Source organism: Lissotriton vulgaris, chromosome 9 (genome assembly GCF_964263255.1).
Source record: "Lissotriton vulgaris chromosome 9, aLisVul1.2, whole genome shotgun sequence".
NCBI lineage: Eukaryota > Metazoa > Chordata > Amphibia > Caudata > Salamandridae > Lissotriton > Lissotriton vulgaris.
The window spans coordinates 1158516086-1158535179 of NC_141697.1; positions in this window are offsets into that span (position 1 = coordinate 1158516086).

Consider the following 19094-nt stretch of genomic DNA (forward strand, 5'->3'; position numbering starts at 1 on the left):
TGGTATAAACCGTGGATGGAATACAGTTGATAAAAAGGTTTTGGGCATGGTTTAAATGTTCCATCCATCATCCATTGGGGACACTGTTGGATTTTTCGTAAATTACTTGCAGTTGCAAACATAATTATTCTGTTTGTACTGCTTTCATTATCAAAAAGGATAAATTTATCTTTATTGTGTGTGATGGCCATTTCTGGTGAAATAATAATTTCCTCAAAAGTTGTTGGGTTGGGTTGGGTTGTGCTAGTGAGTCGTTTAGTGCGTGCTATTGTGCGTTTCAGGGAGTCAATGAAGGGTAGTTGACCTGAAGCATGGGCTGGGACTTTTACCAGTTCTTCTTTAAGGATTTGTGTTGTTGGTTTATCACTTTGTGTGCTAGCACTTTTAATACTTTCTAAAGCATCTCTAATTTCAATTTCTGTGACATTTGGGGGATGATTGTGTTCCCTAGTAAATAGCACATTCGTTTCCTCAGTAGTAGCTCTCCCATAACATTTGTTGGAGTAATATTTGGTACACTTCCCAAAAACTTTTCTACCACTTTGTCTTTCCTGATTATACACATAACCCATGTAGCATAATAGTAATTTATTTTTCTGAGACATGACAAATTCTGCACCTTCAGTCATTTTGATTTACTTGTTCTAGGAAAGAGTAGAAAGAAACAAAATCAAAACACATATTTTTCCTTTTGTGGTGGTAACATCATGAATGATGTATTTATACTTACAGTTAATCAAAGTAGTAGTCACAAAAGCAGAAATGTCTTTAGAAGGATTTTCTTGTATGTATGTCTGTATTTGCTGTTGGTATGAAAATATAGAAAAGCAACGTTAATGTTTACACATAACAAACGTATTTCCTACTAAAAAGCAGTTTTCATTTTTGCTTACTTGTACATTTGATGTTAACATTACATATACTTACTTGTTTAAATAGTAGAGTTGTCGTAATTGGTGTAGTACATCAAGTTAGTACAGGTCTGAACTGTAGAGTAGATAGAAGAAATAAAAGAAAATTATTATTATTTTTATATTGAACCATTTGGAAATGGGAAATATTTAAAAGTATACTAACTTCTAAATAAGTCGTTTTCTTTGATGTAGGCAGAATAGCCGTATGATGTATTCAGAATATCTGTAGAGGAAATATAAAATAGATAACATGTTGTTAAGAACATAGTGTGTGTTATTTTCGGCAGTTTTAGAGAAATGACAGGTATACTTACATTTTTTACAAGGGTATTCTTGAATATTGGTATAGTTTGTGTTGGATGTTTTCATAGGATATGTAGAATAGATGTATGATGTTTTCAGAATATATGTAGAGGCAATTAAAAATATATAACATGGTGTTAAGAATATAGTTTGCGTTTTTTTGCCCAGTTTTAGATAAATTACAATTATACTTACATTTTTCAGAAGGGTACTCTTGTCTTTTTGTATAGTTGATGTTGGATCTTTCAAATGATCTATAGGGAAGATGTAAAAAGCAAGATATGTTGCTTAGAAATGTGCAATAATAAAATTGGCTGTTTCATAACAAACACATCTATACTTACATGTGTAATTAGTGTAGTTTTATCCTTTTTGGTGTAGAAATAGGACAATCTCAGTATATCTGTAAATATAATGTTTATAAAAATGAAATACTCTTGTAAATTAGTGTTTAAAAACAGCAGTTGGTGTATAACAGAGCATTATTATATACTTACTATCTGATTTTGCACGTGAAGAAATATGACCATGTAATAGGAATTGTGTTGGAGTAGTTTCTATCAGAAATGTAGGAAGAGATGAAAATAAAATAAGTGTAAGAGTTAGGACATCTAAGGAAAATAGTGCACTTCTAATTTAGATTTCTAAAAAATGCAGTGTTACTTACTTGATTAATTAGCTAGTGAGCTGGATCTTTGAAGAAGTTTATTCTGCAACAAAATCTTCAGAGTGTTGGCATCTACTTTCCAGAGAGGTAGCAGCAACAAATGGTAGAATGCATGTATCCCTTTTATAGTATATGTATTATGTGTGCTTTGATTTGATTGGTTGTAGGATGTAATGAAGCATTGTATAGGCTAGTTTGAATTTTTTTTGGTTAATTGAAGTGTTTGTTGCTGTGAGAATGGTGGTATGTGGTGATTCCCGCATTAAAGCAGGTTCGTTTTTAAATGCAATTGATTTTTATGTGAAAATAAGTAATGAAAATGTTAGTTAAATGCAAAGAAAATTTAGAACATGATAAAATGCATGTAATAGAATGTATAGCAAATGTTGATTAATAGAAATTTTATTTAAGTAACAGGTATTATATGTGAAAAGTATATTGTATAGAGCTATGACTTGTATTGATGATTAAGATGGTATTTTACAAATGAAAGTGTACAAACATGAACACGATATTTTTTTTTGACGATATTTTGGTAGTCTATATTTTTGTAGTCGATATTTTTGTAGTGTTAGGGCAAATGTCATGTCCAACGATATATTTGTAGTCGATATTTTTTTAAGCGATATTTATGTATTCGATATAGTAAGTACTCGATATTTTTTACTCGATATTTTTGTAATTTGTGTTATAAGTATAGAAAGTCGATATTTTTGTCGTCGATAATTTGTCAACGATATTTTGGTAAGTCGATAATGTGACCGTCGATAATATTTCAGTGATCCATATTTACAGTATGACGTATCATGTCGCAAGGAGTTACAGATACGTCAGTATTTCTGACGTATCTGTAAGCGCAAAAGTGACGCATGCTGGAGTGTGTCACAAAAGTGACGCAACTCCTGCGATTTGGCCTTTCACAAGGGGCAAGCCCCATGTGAGGGCCTGCATCAGTCTTACGCCTGCTGTGAGGCAGGGGCAAGATACTGACGCAACAGCATCCTAAAAGTGACGCAGTGAAATCTCATAGATTTCTCTGCATCACTTCTACGACCCTTCCTTGCGTCAATACGCCCCCCTTGCATACATTATACCTGGCGCAGGTATAATGTGGTGCAGGGGTTTACAAAGTGACGCATCTACCTAGATGCGTCACTTTGTAAATATGGCGCAACAAGGGGCATTTTTTACGCCACTGCTGCGTCACAAAAAGTGATGCACCGATGGCGTAAAAGTGACGCACAGCCTCATAAATGAGGCCCTAGGAATTTATAGGTAAATTAAATATGCAAAATGTGGATAAGCTAATGTTACCATGTTTTAGGGGGTGAGCAAAAGCACGTTAGCACTGGTCAAGAGTGGTAAAGTGTGCTGAATCCTACAGCCATCAAAAACAAAGTCAGCAAAAACAGGAGGCCTAAAGACAAAACGTTGTGGAAACCACACCAAGGATGCTAGGTCTTTGTTTGTTCTTCCAAATTTGGCACCATTTGTACAAGACCAAGTTCCAACCTTGTGTATACAGCTGTAGGCTGTGCACCTGTGTACACACACCCACACCCACACCCTGCACTTGGTGACACATTTCACTTGTGTAAGTTAGACCAGATTCTGAAAATAAATACATACTTCTAGGCTCTGATTTATGCCAACTGTTCATGCCAACTGTTCACGGTATCAACTACATGCTCAGAGAGCCACTTTATATTCTACTAATCCGGTACTACAATCTAAATCTATGTGCATACTGACAGATATTTAAAAATGTATAAACGTCTCTACTTAGGTCTTGTGGCAACCCTTTCAGGATGCCTACACAGGACAGGCGGGCTTCCAATCTCTAAGACTAAAATAACATTTTCATACTATTATAATATACCTAAGCATTTAGATGTTTACTGCTGTAGTAACTTTCATGCTATATATATTTACAACACTCATCTTTGGTGAAACAACTACCAAGGTTAATACAATAGTATATTCATGCTTCCAAAGACCCACAATTTCCTTCAAAATAAAAATTCCCCCATACTTGTATTTAGTTTTGTTATTACATTTCTATAGAGCATGAACCTTACCAACATGGCTTTCAGAACACTGAACAACAAACTATAAACAAGCATTTGCAATGCAATAGGTCTCGCATTAGGAAAGTTTGAGCTATTGGTCTTGTAAATGGCAATTTTTTTTATTTCATGTGTTGATTTTGAAAATAGCTAAATTAATAGCTTTGTCATTTACAATGCCAATAGATATAACTTTCGCAAATGTGACACCTATAGCATTTGTAATGCAACATGTTTTGTATTTACGTGACTTAGCGGTATTAATATTACAAATTACAATGGCTTTTAATTTTTTTAAATAATTAATACTTAAATAAAAGAGATTTTAATTTATAATGGCAATAGCTTAAGCTTTTGTAAATAACTTTTGTGAAGATTATGTTCAGTATATTTTATTGTGACAAAAATCCAAGAACAGAAGTGAAATATTAACATCTTTTTTGTGACATTTGTAATAAAGTTTGAAACATTGAGAGAACATATTTGAACCAGTTGTTGTTGAATGGTTGCACAGATTGATGCTGGGGTGGAAATGTACTATAAAAACACGCTCAGAACATGCCATAATATAACACACTTTGTGATGTGCTGTAGTGTAGGTGTGCTGCGTGTCTGCTTGCGGTTGCATGTGTGTGTTGCAGCATAGATAAACAGCAACCGTTGCTGTTTATCTATGGAATCATATGTCTGTATTTTGTGTTTTCTCTGTTTGTGTTTCCGTTTGTTGTCTGTGCGTGAGTGCTTTTTTGCACGTTATGTCAATTGTTACATGTATCTGTCTGTCTTTGCTTTATTTTTTTATATCTGTACATGTCTGAATTAGCTCATATGTGCGTGAGTGCTTGTGCGGTCATATATGTAACAGTAATGAATGTAACTGCATGAACGTGTGGGTTTGTGCTTGTGTGTGTGCGTATTGGGGTAACTGTGCATGGTGTGGGTTGCATGTTAGCATCTGTATGACTGTATGTATTTATATTTGCCTGTGTGTGACAAGTCGTTGTGTGTGCATGCATTTTACTTGTCTGTGTGTGTCGGTGAATTTGTCGTGGGCGCTGTTTTTATTTCATTTTATAGTCTCAAGCAGTACTGGCTCGAGGGGACTGCTATTTGCTAGTCCTGTAAGCTGAGCAGAAAGGGTGCAGTTTAGGCATGCAGGGTCAATTAGTTCGATTGAAGGAAACCCAGCCTACAGCTCCCACAATGCAACTTGTTGTTACATGAAAATATTGCCCAGGAGCATTGCGTGTCCGTGATATGGAGTCTTCTAGGGTTCTTTCATGATGTAAGGGTTCAGCCTGTGAAAACTAGTTGCACTGTACCCTCATCGAAACTTTGCTTGCGCCTGCCTCAGAGTGACATGCCTGCCTTTCCTCCTTGTGACATTAGTGATGACTCCACAAGTAACCAAAGGCAGTGTTCTAGCATTGGGATTTTCTCTGGCAAATCATTTTTTCAGCGGAGTAAACGAAGTTACTACAAACTACAACTCCCAGAATCCATTAGTTTATCAAATGAAACCCGGGACTGGAACAGTGGCCACCTTAGTGAGGCAGAGTCCTCTGGTAGGCTTACTTTCCGAAGGATTGTATCTCCATGTCGTCAGGAGGCCCCCCAAAAGCCCCGGAGATCCGCTATCTTGAAGCAAGAGGCCCCTGTGCCTCGTGAGTCTGTGAATGTGAAAGAATTCACCATGGCGACCCCCACACCTCCCCGAGTATCCGGACAGGCACAGTTCATCACCAGGTTTCTTAGGAGCTCGAGTGCCCCGGGAAGACCTCCGACGGGAAAGCAATGAAGACGAACTCCCAAAATAAATGTTTTAGTGGTTTCCTAAAGAACAAAAGTGTGGGTGTCCCTGGTGGAATGGGACTGTGACCTCTAGGATGGGGAAGTGGTTCTCTCCGGAGTGACACTCCTTTCTTCAATCTGCACTGCCGCTGAAATCACTTTGTTTCATTGGTTTAGCAGAACCGAATTGTGATGCTGAACAAGGAAACGTAGAAAGTACAGAATGTATGAGGAAATGCACAACGTGAAATACAAGACGGCCGCGAACAAACCGTTACAAAGGAGTTTGTCTGAAGAACCCTTTGTGCCGGTCTGACTCCGGTCACAACACACTTGCGCCTTTCTTCCTCTGACCGTCGCGGTTGCGACTGCGCTTTTTATGGGATCTTAGTGGACAACGATCCAGCTGTTACATTTATTTGTAAGAATAATTGAGGGCCAGCGTGGTTTATGGTCCCGTAACGCCTCCTCTGGTTTCTGGGGACTAGTATGAAATAACAGGCTGAGGGCGACTGCTTTCTGCATGAATTCTGAACCCCGTAAATCAATACAGGACTTTTAACATAACAAGAAAGCAGCCAGGGCTGGGCAGAAGTCAGGCAGCCCTCCTGGAGACAGAGGCGGGGCCTGACCAGAAGCAGGAAGTGGAGCGCGACCGGAGCTTCCCAGGAGGCAGGCTGCAATGGCTGGCGCAAGGCTCCGGAGCAGAGAGAGGAGAGCCCTGCGTGCAGCCGGCGTCCGCCCAGGAAGCCAAGGAGCTTAGTGCCAGTGTCCCTGTGCCCATTGACCCCGGAGGGAGCAGCCCCTGGAGCGGGACCTAGCTGGGCACGTTGTCTCCCCGGGAGAGTCCTGCGGAGGAGAAGTCCCGGTGAGTGGGGCTCCGTGCTTGCATTTCTGGGGACAGGAGGTACTCGGGGCATGTTGAGGGCTGCGGGGGCCATGGTATTTGGAGTCCCCAGTGTGGGACTCCCAACGATAGTGCCAGCATCTCTCCAGAGCCCACGAGGCTGCCCAGGGGCACTGGCTCGAAAGTGAAACTGACGACACACACGCAGTAAGTAGCTAGGAGCGCGCTCCCGCGGTGAAATCTGGAAACGAAAAGCGCGTGGCACATTGCTGTCCACTTTTCTAAATACGGGTAACATTAGTTGTCGAGCTGACAGCATTCATGCTTTCGCATGAATGCCACGTCAGCTCGACCTAATGAGTAAACATCCAATCACAGAATTGACAGAGTAGATCAAAGTTAACACTCTAAAAAAGGAAAAATAAAGCTAAGGAAGAAGACATCCTAAAGATCTATCATAATCAGTTTCAACAAGAAAGTCCAAAAAGAAACATGGTCAATTCTTGTCTAAAACACATCTTCGATAAGGATAGGAGAAAGATGGGAAAAGTCTGGGATACCCTATGGAGGTAGCCTTCCAAGAGACATATATCCTGGGAGCCAAGGGGCTCACTAGAAAAATGTAATCCTGGATCAGGTTACATGAAGATCCACCAGACCAGCACACATTTGTATTTCTAAGATAGATACCTAGTTAAAGTGTCAATACCCCAAATCCACTTCTCTCACATATTCTCACTTTGTGGGTCTGGATTCATGCCTTCAGCTACATGTCATCTGGCATGTAACTCCTCCTTCTTTGCCTAGGATGATCTCTTTGCCTCCTTAACCCCCCCCCCAGTTTTTTTTATTGATGCCTTGTTGAATGTCAGAGACCAGTCTATGAAAAGCATTGCTCTTTTTAGATCCCGACCCCTCTCTCCCGTGTACTTAACTCAGAATCTTGAAGAACAAATTGATTTGAAATGCTTTTTGCCAGCATCTGTAAGCCCCATGCTGTCATGTGGAAACTTAACGTCTGGTTTCGGTCCACATCATAAATAGAACAGGCAGCAAGGGTATCATCTGGTTTGCATATTAACATATCCGCAAACTGAGCCTAACACCCATATATTGATAAATCGTTAAGTTGAATGGGTATCCTGGATAAACTATTTTTCCACTTCAGATATGCACACATTGGGTGCAATTCAGAAATTGCACTTTGTGGTTTGTTTTATAGTTCCATAGCAGCACTACACAACTTACTACAAAGTGCCATTCACAAGCTAACTTTTCTAGGAACTAAGGGGCATATTATCAAGCCTGTGCGCTAAAATTATCGCCGCTTTATCGGCCGAAAACGGCCGATAAAGCGGCGATAATGGGCTTGATAATATGCTCTATCGAATTCCAATCGAAGCACATGTTAGATGTGAAGACATCTAACATGGGCTTCGATTGGAATTCCACAGAGCATATTATCAAGCCCATTATCGCCGCTTTATCGGCCGTTTTCGGCCGATAAAGCGGCGATAATTTTAGAGCACAGGCTTGATAATATGCCCCTAACACTTTTGTAGTATGTCCCAACTTCCATTATTTTCGATGGGAGGGTGTTGCAGTACTAATGGCAGGCCATGTGTAGAACTGAACTTACTACAAAAGTATAAGTTACTACAAAAGTACTGTTTGTGAGTACTGAAAAGTAGGAACTTACTCAAAAGTGTAAACTTTCTCAAAAGCGTAAGTTACCTTTGTGAATCAGGCTCTGTTCTTTTCCAAAAGAGACATAAATTCATGGCAGTGCATCTTGCTAAGGAATTTTTGTCTTGCAGCTCTTTATTGGAAAGAGTTATCAAACTTGATTAAAAATGTAGTCTCACCATGCAGAAATGTATTTTTAAATCATTTCTAATTTCCTACAACTGTCATCAGCAGAGAAGGAATGATTCTGTGAATGTAATTGAACATAATATTATTATGCTTTGACATTTAGTGGGAACTTTTTCAGTGGTTCCAGCACAGGGAGTGGGGTATTGGACTATTGTTGCATCAATCAGGGCTGTTTGCCACTTGTGCCCTCGGGAATGACCTCACTGTTGGACCCACAACTGAGCATCAAGTGTACCCCTTTAGCCCTTGAGCCTTAGGCTCAGAAAGCAAGCAGTTCAAGGGTTATTCATGTTTGTGGGGTCCGATTAGAGACTCAGAACTCACCAAACCATGAACATGACTTGCTAACTAAATATTCAGCCAGCTCTCAGTCTTTTGGAAAGTAGAGGTAGTTTGGTGTGAATCATACATGACATAATACTGAAAATAAATGGTTCAGAAGTAATACATTACAATAGGGGGTACTATTACCAATGAAACAGTTAAACTCAATAGGGGTCTAGTGTACTCCCATGCGACAATCCTGCAATGTGCCCATGTACTGCAGTCTCTGGAATGTCCTATTCATGCGTTACAATGGAGTCATTTTGGTGCGGGACATAGTGGGAGTAACTGCAACCTGCTCCCCTTCCTCAAGAGGGATATGGGTCTTCCACACCATGACAGCTCCCTTGTAGCACACAGAATTTTTGTGGCATCTAATTGAGCACATTTCTAATCTGTACATCTCAATGTCCTTTGTGCATTCACACTGTATATGTTGCACTATACCTGATGCTTGGGAAGCGCCAGAGTCGTCCCAGCCCAACTCGCCAGGGTCCCGGCAAGAACTGTGGCATCACACAGATATGAGGTGAAGAGGTGGTGAGTGGATCATGGTATGCATTCCTCATTGGATTGTGCAATTGGAGAATCTTCCTGGGACCCAGAATCAATTCCACCACCAAAACATCTAGGGCCAGATGTCGGATATAGAGGGTTTGCAATTGCCTAATTGGGAATGTTTGTGATTCACTATTAGATAATCGCAAACAGAGAAGTACCACCGTGTGTTTTACACTGTTTGCGATTACCAGAGGGTGGCAAATAGACCTACCTCATTAATATTCATGAGGTAGGTTGCAATTTGTGACTCATTGGGAATTGCTAAAATCACAGGGATGGTGGCCTGCAGGGGTCAACAGACCACCATTTGCTCTTAAATAAAGCAACGTTTATTGTAAATGCAGTCCATTTTCCTTAAAGGAAAACAGGATGTGTTTCAAAAACAAAAATGAAAAGTTTTCTTTTAATTTTTAAAGAGTAGGCAATGGTCCCTGGAACCACTGGCTGCTCTTCAAAAAAGTTTTGTCAACAATTCGAAAGGGGAGACCCCTTCCAGTTTGCGAATGTGTTAATACCTACTTCAAGTAAGCAGTAAAATGTGAATGTTTTTCAAACACATTTTGGTTGCAAAACATTCACATATACCACTGCGAATCACTATTAGGAAGGGACGCTCTTAACACTCCCCTTCCTAATACCGAATAGCTAACCCATTTTGCGATTTGGTAATAGGTTACCAAATTGCAAAATAGAGTTTGGTACATAGAAACATGCTTTTATCTGGTTGCAAATTACCTGTTTCTGTGAATCGGGCCATTTACAACCTGAGGAATCTATGTACATCTGGACCCTTAGTACTAGGGGTGGCTGGAACTCATTGAGTTTCACTTCACGGAATTCTGCAGAGTTACAGAAAACCTCAGCAAGATTCTGTGGACTTCTGCCAATGGGCAGAAATATGCATGTCAGGCTGATCTCCCTGCTGCAATTTAGCACCAGTAGCATGAGCAGTACTGACAAATCAGTGCAAACAACACTATGCATTGAGCAAGAACGCACAGTCTTTCCAGTTGATTTGTTGCCGCTCCAGTAGAAAATCTACTTGAGCAGCAGCAAATCTACTCACCAAGCAGGCCTCTCACCATGACTGCTTGCGACCGCACATGTTAAAAAATGTCGCTAAGGGATGTCAAATCTTGCTTGCATTTCTGGAGCCTTACCGAAAAAAAATCTGTTATGGGGTGAGTTGCGGAATTTGGTCTGAACTCTGTGTTACTCCAATTCCACGTGCAGAATTAAACATTCCCCCCCCCCCCACTAGGTACCCACCCCAAGGGAGAACTTAATTTCTGGTGCTGGTTCACCACATTGTGTGGTGCAACAGCAATACAAAGGGGCTCATAAATATGCCCCCTGGTTACATTGTTGGTCTGGTTTACTAATCTGTCTCCAGTTCTAAAGCAACATTAAGAAATTGCACACATAGGGCCTGATTCACAAAGATAAACTCAGACGAAAGTCTAACTTTACGACTTTTTGTATTCAATAAGGCCATTTACGAGTAGTAAAGTTAGACTTTTGTCTCAGTTAAACTTAAGTTTTGGTCTTGAGCTTTACTGAGACCAAAAATTTAGCTCTCAGTTAAAATTAAGACCAAAGCATAAGTTTAACTGAGACAAAAGTCTAATTTTACTACTTGTAAAAGTAATTTTGTGAATACTGAAAGTCGTAACGCTGTTTTCAGTAAAGTTAGACTTTTGTCTCAGTTTATCTTTGTGAATCGGGCCCTAAGTGAGGGCAGATTTACTTTTCTAACTTTAGCTTAACAAACATTGGGCAACGTCTGTATATTATGGGGTCAGATTTACTCCATAACTCAGTCCGGCAACAGTTGGGGAAAGCACATACATTGAAGGGAGGGGATCTGATTTAGTATTCTAACCCAAGTCCAGCAAACATTAGGGAAAGTTAATACATTGTTGGTGGTCCAGCTTACTATTCATACCCCAGTCTGGCAGAAAGTGGAGGTTTGAGGAGAGGCGGAGGAGTTGGGAGTTCAGATTTTATATTATAGCTCTAGTCCAACAAATGTGAAAGTGAATATCTTGGGAAGGGGTGTAATTTACAATACTAACTCCACTGCAACAAATCTTGGGGAATGTGCATACATTGTGAGAGGTTGGATGTGTTGTTAACTCCAGTCTAACAAATAACAGGAACAGTGACTATATTTTAAATTGCTTAAAAATTGAAAATGACAAAAATCTTAACATTTCTTTAAAATATACAAACATTGTTTTCAAAATATAGATACTAATTATGCACACAGTTATTTTATTTTATTTCGAATTTAGCAAGTGGATAATCAATATATTAATCATTTAATATTAATTCATATGTATCATGTTTCAAGAACTGCAAACTCAGCCTCAATCATGTTCTTCATGGGTCTTGCCAAACTCTTCTACCAATGCATTAGTTTGTGAGTGACTCACCTGAAAGCTGTGGAGGTTGCCGCTTGACCCTGTGTTCTCGGGTCGGACTCTTGCTGGGCTGTCCTGCGCTGCCGCTGCCTCTCGCCGCACCCGCTCCGCGGGTGCCGCTTCACGGCTTGGGAAGAGGGAGAGGCGAGGTCACTGGACACTGGGAGGCGCCTGGAAGAATCACCACGCCGGCGCTAAGCAGGGACTCGGAAGACCAGGAGTCCCTGCTTCCCCAGCTGCACAGGCGGACGCGCCCACCTCCAGACACGCCCCCGCCTGACCAGGAGAAAAGGCGCGTGTTCTCTGTACCTAGCGGGACTCACCTGAAAGCTGTGGAGGTTGCCGCTTGACCCTGTGTTCTCGGGTCGGACTCTTGCTGGGCTGTTCTGCGCTGCCGCTGCCTCTCGCCGCACCCGCTCTGCGGGTGCCGCTTCGCGGCTTGGGAAGAGGGAGAGGCGAGGTCACTGGACACTGGGAGGCGCCTGGAAGAATCACCACGCCGGCGCTAAGCAGGGACTCGGAAGACCAGGAGTCCCTGCTTCCCCAGCTGCACAGGCGGACGCGCCCAGCTCCAGACACGCCCCCGCCTGCAACGCCCCCTATTTTACGATCAGCCCGACGCCTGGCGGGACGCCGAGCGGGACGCCGAGCGAAGCCCGAGCAAAGGGCGGGCAGTCTGTGGCAGTCAGGGGCTGTCAAGGCTGGACTGGGCCATATCCCTTTCATTCTCATCAGTAGTGAGTACATACGACCTGTGTGAAACCCTGTGGTGTTCCCTACAATCATGTCTACCCGTTCTGGAAAACTCCTTAGGAGTGAAGGTGAAAGGGGGTCCATCGCCGGGAGCCCTGTTATTGGAACTATGGACCGCTTCATTACCAGGGTGGCGGCGGTGATTGAAAAGGAGATTGCTATGTCTGAGCGGCGTCTATCCGAGGTCTACCTCCCTTCAAGACGTTCCTCCTTGGGGGTTGCTGCCCAGTCGTTTACACCGGCCAGTGAGCGGGTCTACTCTGCTCCCCCGCCTGGTGCTTCTGGTGACTCTATAGACCCTCCCCAGTTGGTTGAAATAGGGCAAAATATAGATAGGCTGGGAAATCTGGCCGCGCTTCTCCCTATTGCTACTGTGGAAGACGGTGGTCTTAGTAAATTGTCTTCACCAGTATCACCTAAACCCCTAAATGAAGCCATCAGTGATCCTCTATCTCCAAAACCGCCCACCCCCATCATAGTTATATCAGATGGGATGACAGATGGGGTGTCCCCAAACACTCAAACCCCTGAAACCAGGCAGGAGAATAGGCTCATAAGTAAAAAGGCAAGAAAACGCAAAAAGGGTAGGCTAGTGAGACAGGCCGCTCTTTACCAAAGAGTAAGAAAGCACTCTGGACCTGGTATGAGAAATATAAGGGGCCGGTCTTCAGAGAATGAAGTTGTCATAGAAGGGGATGTTGTGATCTCTCCCAAGGGGCCACGCTCAGACGATAACACCGCCAAGGTTTCTGAATTCACTGACCCTGTAACTATTGAAAACATCTTCGAGAAGGTAAATAGTCTCTTGAGGCCCCTACTAATACAGGTTAAGGGTCTAGGGGAGAGGATAGATAAATTAGAGCAATCAACCCTTGACGGGTTCCACTCACTCAAAACTACATTTAAACAATTAACCAGAGTGAGTGAAAATCAGGACATGGGCGCAAAGGGGAACGAACCACCATCCCAGAGAGACCCTAAGCCCCCAAACTGTCGAAACAAGGTTGACTCTAATAGTGCATTAACTCCAGCTCCTAAATCTTCTCCCCCTCCCAAAGCAGGGCCAAAACACAAGGGGCCACCTGCACATTTAGAGCCTGCTATAAACAAGCCTAAGCCTCTCCCACAAAAGCAGCCACAGATAGCTAGCGGTAAAGCGAATGTTAGCCAGAAGTCAGGCACATGTAACAAATCCCAAGGTCTAGTGACAGGGAAAGCCTCTAGACCTGTATCCCAACCTACAGTCCCAGCTACCACCATATCGGTCACTAGTAATCCAGTACGTCGGATCCCTCCAGTAAACCTCCCGCCAGACTGTCAACCTTTTGTTGCTGTTATGGTAAATGTTCCCCCGCTAAAGGAAGGCCAGTTGGAAACCATCAATCACTCAAGAATAAGTGCATCCATTGGCTGAAGGCAAATAAGCCAATTCCGTTGGGTGTGGATGGGATCATGTCCGTAGAGTTGGGTGGGTAGGGCAGGGAAAAAAAACTCAGGAAGGGGATTGCATAATTACAAATTTTCAAGACCCTAGAGTAGTGCCCTCTATCTGTACTCCTATTAAAAATATGGGGGCCCCAGGGGTCAAAGTGGTAGATCTATCTTATTTCTACCCCAGGCAAATTGTTAGCTTAACTGGAGAAAGGCTAAACTCCCCTGATTTCCGTCAAAACTGGGAGACACACTGGGCAGGGGCTACGGGGGGCATAAGGGCAAATCATTTGTGGACACCAGGGCCCTACTGACTGGAAATTGGGAGTAGAGTAGATCCAATCGGAGTATCCCCCACCCAAACTAACCCTGTTAGCGGGATGGTAGCCTCTAAAGTTACCCCCCAAGATCCTTGCTCCCCCCAGGCACCCTTGATGAGGACCACAGACAAGGATATTCTTGCGCCAAGCGACATTCCAGCTGTGACGGACCTAGTATTTAAGGTTTTCAGCTGGAATGTCGCAGGGATTGCAAGAAAACTGGCTCTACCAGACTTTACTGCTTGGGTTGATGAGCACTCCCTGTGTATTTTCCAAGAGACATGGAGCCTGGTGCCGGTCCATAGGGTGGGATTCTCTTCCTATTCCTTCCCTGCACGAGTCTCGGAAACAGGGAGAGGGCGACCCTCGGGCGGCCCTCTCATTTGGGTTGCAGCCTCTCTAGACTGTAGTGTAGAAGAGTTTCCCACAGGCTGCCCGGACATCCAAAATATCACCCTAATAGATCAAAGGGGAAGACTGGTTTTAAATGTCTATAATGTTTATGCCCGTGGGACTAAGGGTGGGAGAAAGTCTCCTGTAATATCTCTCCTTGAGACCTTGTTAAAGAACACCCCATACAAGATGCGCACATTGGTTGCGGGCGACATGAACTGCACGTTCGAGCCTTTGGGCTCGGACGTTGCCCTTGACCAAGATGAGGAGGATACTAGGCTGGGGATCCCCGTATTGGAAATCCCATCGATCAGGAGGTGGACAGAAGTGGCGCTCCAGTTATACTCCCTGAGCCTTGAATTTAATTTAAGGGCAGCCAATGGGAGGACAACCACGGATAGGGGGGGTGCCCATACGTACAACAGACCAGGACACACCTCTAGGATAGATTATTTGTTAATAGATGTATATCTATGGACCTAAGTAAGGGACATGCTGGTGGTCCCTACGACTGAAAGTGACCACAACTCACTCTCTTTAAGCATGGACCAGTGGTGGCGTCCCGTAAGGAAGGACAACATCAACTTGGTAGCCGCACCCCCGGATAAGTCTGAAGTCTCGCTCTGTGGCAGACGAATAAAATGGGCGAAATTGGTCCTCTCTGAGGCAAGGGTAGAGGAAATTTCAACCCTCTTAAATCATGCGGTGACAACCCTTGGGTCCTCGCCAGAAGGGGTGGGTAGAGTGAGTGGGTTCTTTATCTCCTTGGTAGAGGCCTTGACAAATGTGTTTACCTCACACTCTAGTAAGTCGGGTAGCAAAGGATTTAAAAAAGTAGATGATGGTTGGTATACCCAAACATGTAGGGTACACAAGGCAAAGTTAGTTGAGGCAGTAAAGCACAAACCCCGCAGTGTCATACAGGAAGCAAGGAAGGCCTACAATAAATCCCTCAAAATTGCTAGGAGGGAGTGGGAAGACAAATTCTGGGAAGACCTGCTCAAAGCTAGCAAAAGTAGGGACTCAAGGGCTTTTTGGAATCTTATAGGTACACGGAATAAACCCGATGCAGCTATGAGACCCTGCAACATCCCGCCTCAAAACTGGGTGAAACATTTTGGGGCTTTATACCTCCCTCCAGATGGGGAACTGAATGTTGGGTTGAACCTCACACTAGCAATTGAACCTCACGCCTATGATCTCTTCACTCCCTTAGAGATTGAAAAGGTTAGAGGGTGGGTAGCACCCCGTAAGGCAGCGGGCCCAGACGGCCTCCCGGGGGATCTTATGAGGGCATACCCAGTGGAGTGGGGAAGGGTTATTGCTGCTCTGCTTAACGACATCATGATGGGAGGGGCAGTGCCAGAATCCTGGAAAGGGGCGGTGGTGGTCCCGATTTATAAAAAAGGGTGTAGGGAAACCCCGGGGAACTACCGCCCCATAAGTCTGATAGACTCCACCCAAAAAATAGCTGGTAAAGCTATCCTCGGAAGGATCCTCCATTGGGTGGAGGAGAATAAAATCCTATCGGACTTTCAGGCAGGTTTTCGGGCTGGAATGGGGACAATAGAGCAGGTGTTTAGGTTAGCACTCCTGGGGTGGAAGGTGGTGGAACTGGGAAAGGGTAGTCTTTATTTGGCCTTTATAGACCTGAAGACTGCCTTTGACCTAGTCCCCCGGGAAGAGCTATGGAGGGTGCTTTATGAGTTGGGATTACCCCCTTACATCTTGTCCCTCCTCATTAGCCTCCATGCCCATACCTTTGCACAGGTCTGCTGGGGTAAAAATGGGGAGCTCACTGAGAAAATACCGGTGTCCAGGGGCGTAAGACAGGGCTGCGTCTTGGCGCCCACCCTATTTTCACTATATGTGAATGGGGTGGTAGAACATCTCCAACAAGAACCAGCCGACGCCCCCTGTCTCGGAGGAGTCCGGATCCCCACTCTGCTTTTTGCGGATGACACGCTTTTGATCTCGAAGACTCCCCAAGGCCTCCAGAAATTGCTAACGCGTTTCCAGGAGTTTTGTGCTGCAAAAGGTTTAATAATTAACGTGGACAAAACTAAATACTTAGTCCTAAATCCACCAAGGAAACTGGGCCGCCCACCTACGCTTAATTCTGTTGCCTTAGAGAAAGTGTCCGAATTCGATTACCTCGGTATTCGGATAACGAATAAAATGTCTTGGGCAAACCACATCGACAAAATGGTCCTTAACCACAGGAGAGTAGGAGGAGCTCTCATGAGGGAGTTCCGGGCCTCACCTAGGAGATCACTTACCCCAGTAATCGATATCTACAAGGCCAAGGTAGTGACATCAGCCTTGTATGGGGCAGAACTGTGGGGCCACTGCCGATTGGATGCCCTTGCGACAGCGGAGAGCAAGCTACTAAAATCCATTATTTCCATCCCACTGAGCACTCCATCTGTACCAGTGTTGCTGGATACAGGCTGTAAAAACATCAAAGATCAAGCCCAGCTTCGCCCTCTCCTTTTATGGACACGAATTTGGAGGGGTGAAGAGTTAAAATCCTACGCTGATGGCCTGGGGGAAATAATGAGCCTGGGGGGCTGGGCTAAAATAAGATAGTTAAGAGAAACTAAAAAGCTTCTGGAGAAGATCGGACTGGGGGACTGTTGGGCATCACGGTCAGCCCCTCCGAAAGAAGTTGTTAAGGCCCTTTTCTGGAAATGGACTGCGGAGCACCTAATTACAAACTCGAACCATTGTAAGTCTACTGCCGCCTTCTTACTAGTCAAAGATATTGTGGTATTTGAGCCCTACCTGGATCTAATTTCCCTCCCCTTTGACCGAGCTCTTTATTTTAAATTTAGAGTTGGATCCCTCCCGCTTGGTGCTGTGGTATCAAATTGGAAATCAGCGGCCTGTACGTCCCCCAATTGTGCTTGTTGCCCGAGTAGGATAGAGTCCATCGCGCATGTCCTGTTTGAATGCCCGGACTATGCAAGGCCCAGGAGTTTTTGGTTGAAACCTCTTTGCCGAAACATGGGTACACGTAGCCACTTAGTAGCTTTGTGCATCCTAACTACGGACACATCCCTCCCAATTGTATGTGGAACAGCAAAATATTTAAAACAGTTTTGGCTTATTCGTTGTAAGAGATTGTCAGTAGCGGTTTAATCCTTTTTTTTTAGCTAAATTATTATCGGGCACCTTATGTCCTTTTATCCTTTTTAAATGAGTTTCTATACTGACTTCTTAAAGTGATGCTTTTTGTACATTGTAAATGATTGTATTGTAAGTGTGCTTATAAGATATCTTGCATATCGAATAAAAGCTTATGACTGACTGATTAGTTTGTGAGTGGTATGCCATTGGGAAATGGTAGACCTCATCAGCTTGGTTCTACCTCACCATCATGTATGAGGAGAGGAAATATATATATCTCTCATACATCACAGTCTTGGGGATTCGCACCCTTGAGAAGATTGCAAGGTGGCCCTCTCAACTTCATTAGCAGTTGTGCTCAAAGTGGTACTGCTTTTTGAAAATTGGAGGCAGGATCCATCATAATTTAAATATATGTATTGCCTGAAGAAGAGGGGTAATAAAATAAATAAGCTATGTCTATGCCAACCAACTCCAAGGACACACCAACAGTGCCTTGCTTTAGCCTGCTCATTTGCCACTCACTTCACAAATCAAGTTCTGCAGACCTTCATTGTATCTAAGCCATGACCTAGACAGTAGAACAGCATTTCAAACCTGCCCATGGCTTTCTTAATGGCTCAGAGCTGGGTTTCGGGTATCTCATGGCTAGAAACAACAGGGAGTTCCTGTGAAAATGTGAACCAAAAGCCTCTTTCTGGCTCTGGGATCTGGATCCAAGTTCACTATACAGCAACCCATCCACATTGCCTTTTGCAATGACGCCTGTTCATAGCCCACATTGCTTTAGACCATGAGGTTAGGACATCCTTCCATTTGGCTGGCAAATCTCCTCCTGGGACAATCCACCAGAAGCTAGAAACCCCTGTAGTTCTGAATGAACCACACTCTAGCACATGGCCCACCTCAGGGCAGGGTCACAACCACCTCTCCATCAGGAGCAGGGTTGATGGGCACTATACTCTCCCTTGAACCTTACTCTCCAATAGTGATCCTAGTCTCTGAGGCTGACATTCTGCCTTTCCTCTGGCCCTCATTCCCAGGAACTAGCGCAGGTGTAATCAAATCATTATTTAACAGGAATACACCATCCTGTGTTTATTGAACCTCCTAGGTCAACAATGGCGGTCTTGACATTGACATCTTCCTCATCCCATGCAAGTGGATACTCCATGCATGTGCAGTTCTCGCAAGACGTACTTCGGATGTAGGGGTTTGCGAGAGAAAGACCACAGCGAGGAGGAGGAGGGTAGCCCAGAGACATCACAGTACAGGTAAGTTATTTTTTCTGTTTAAA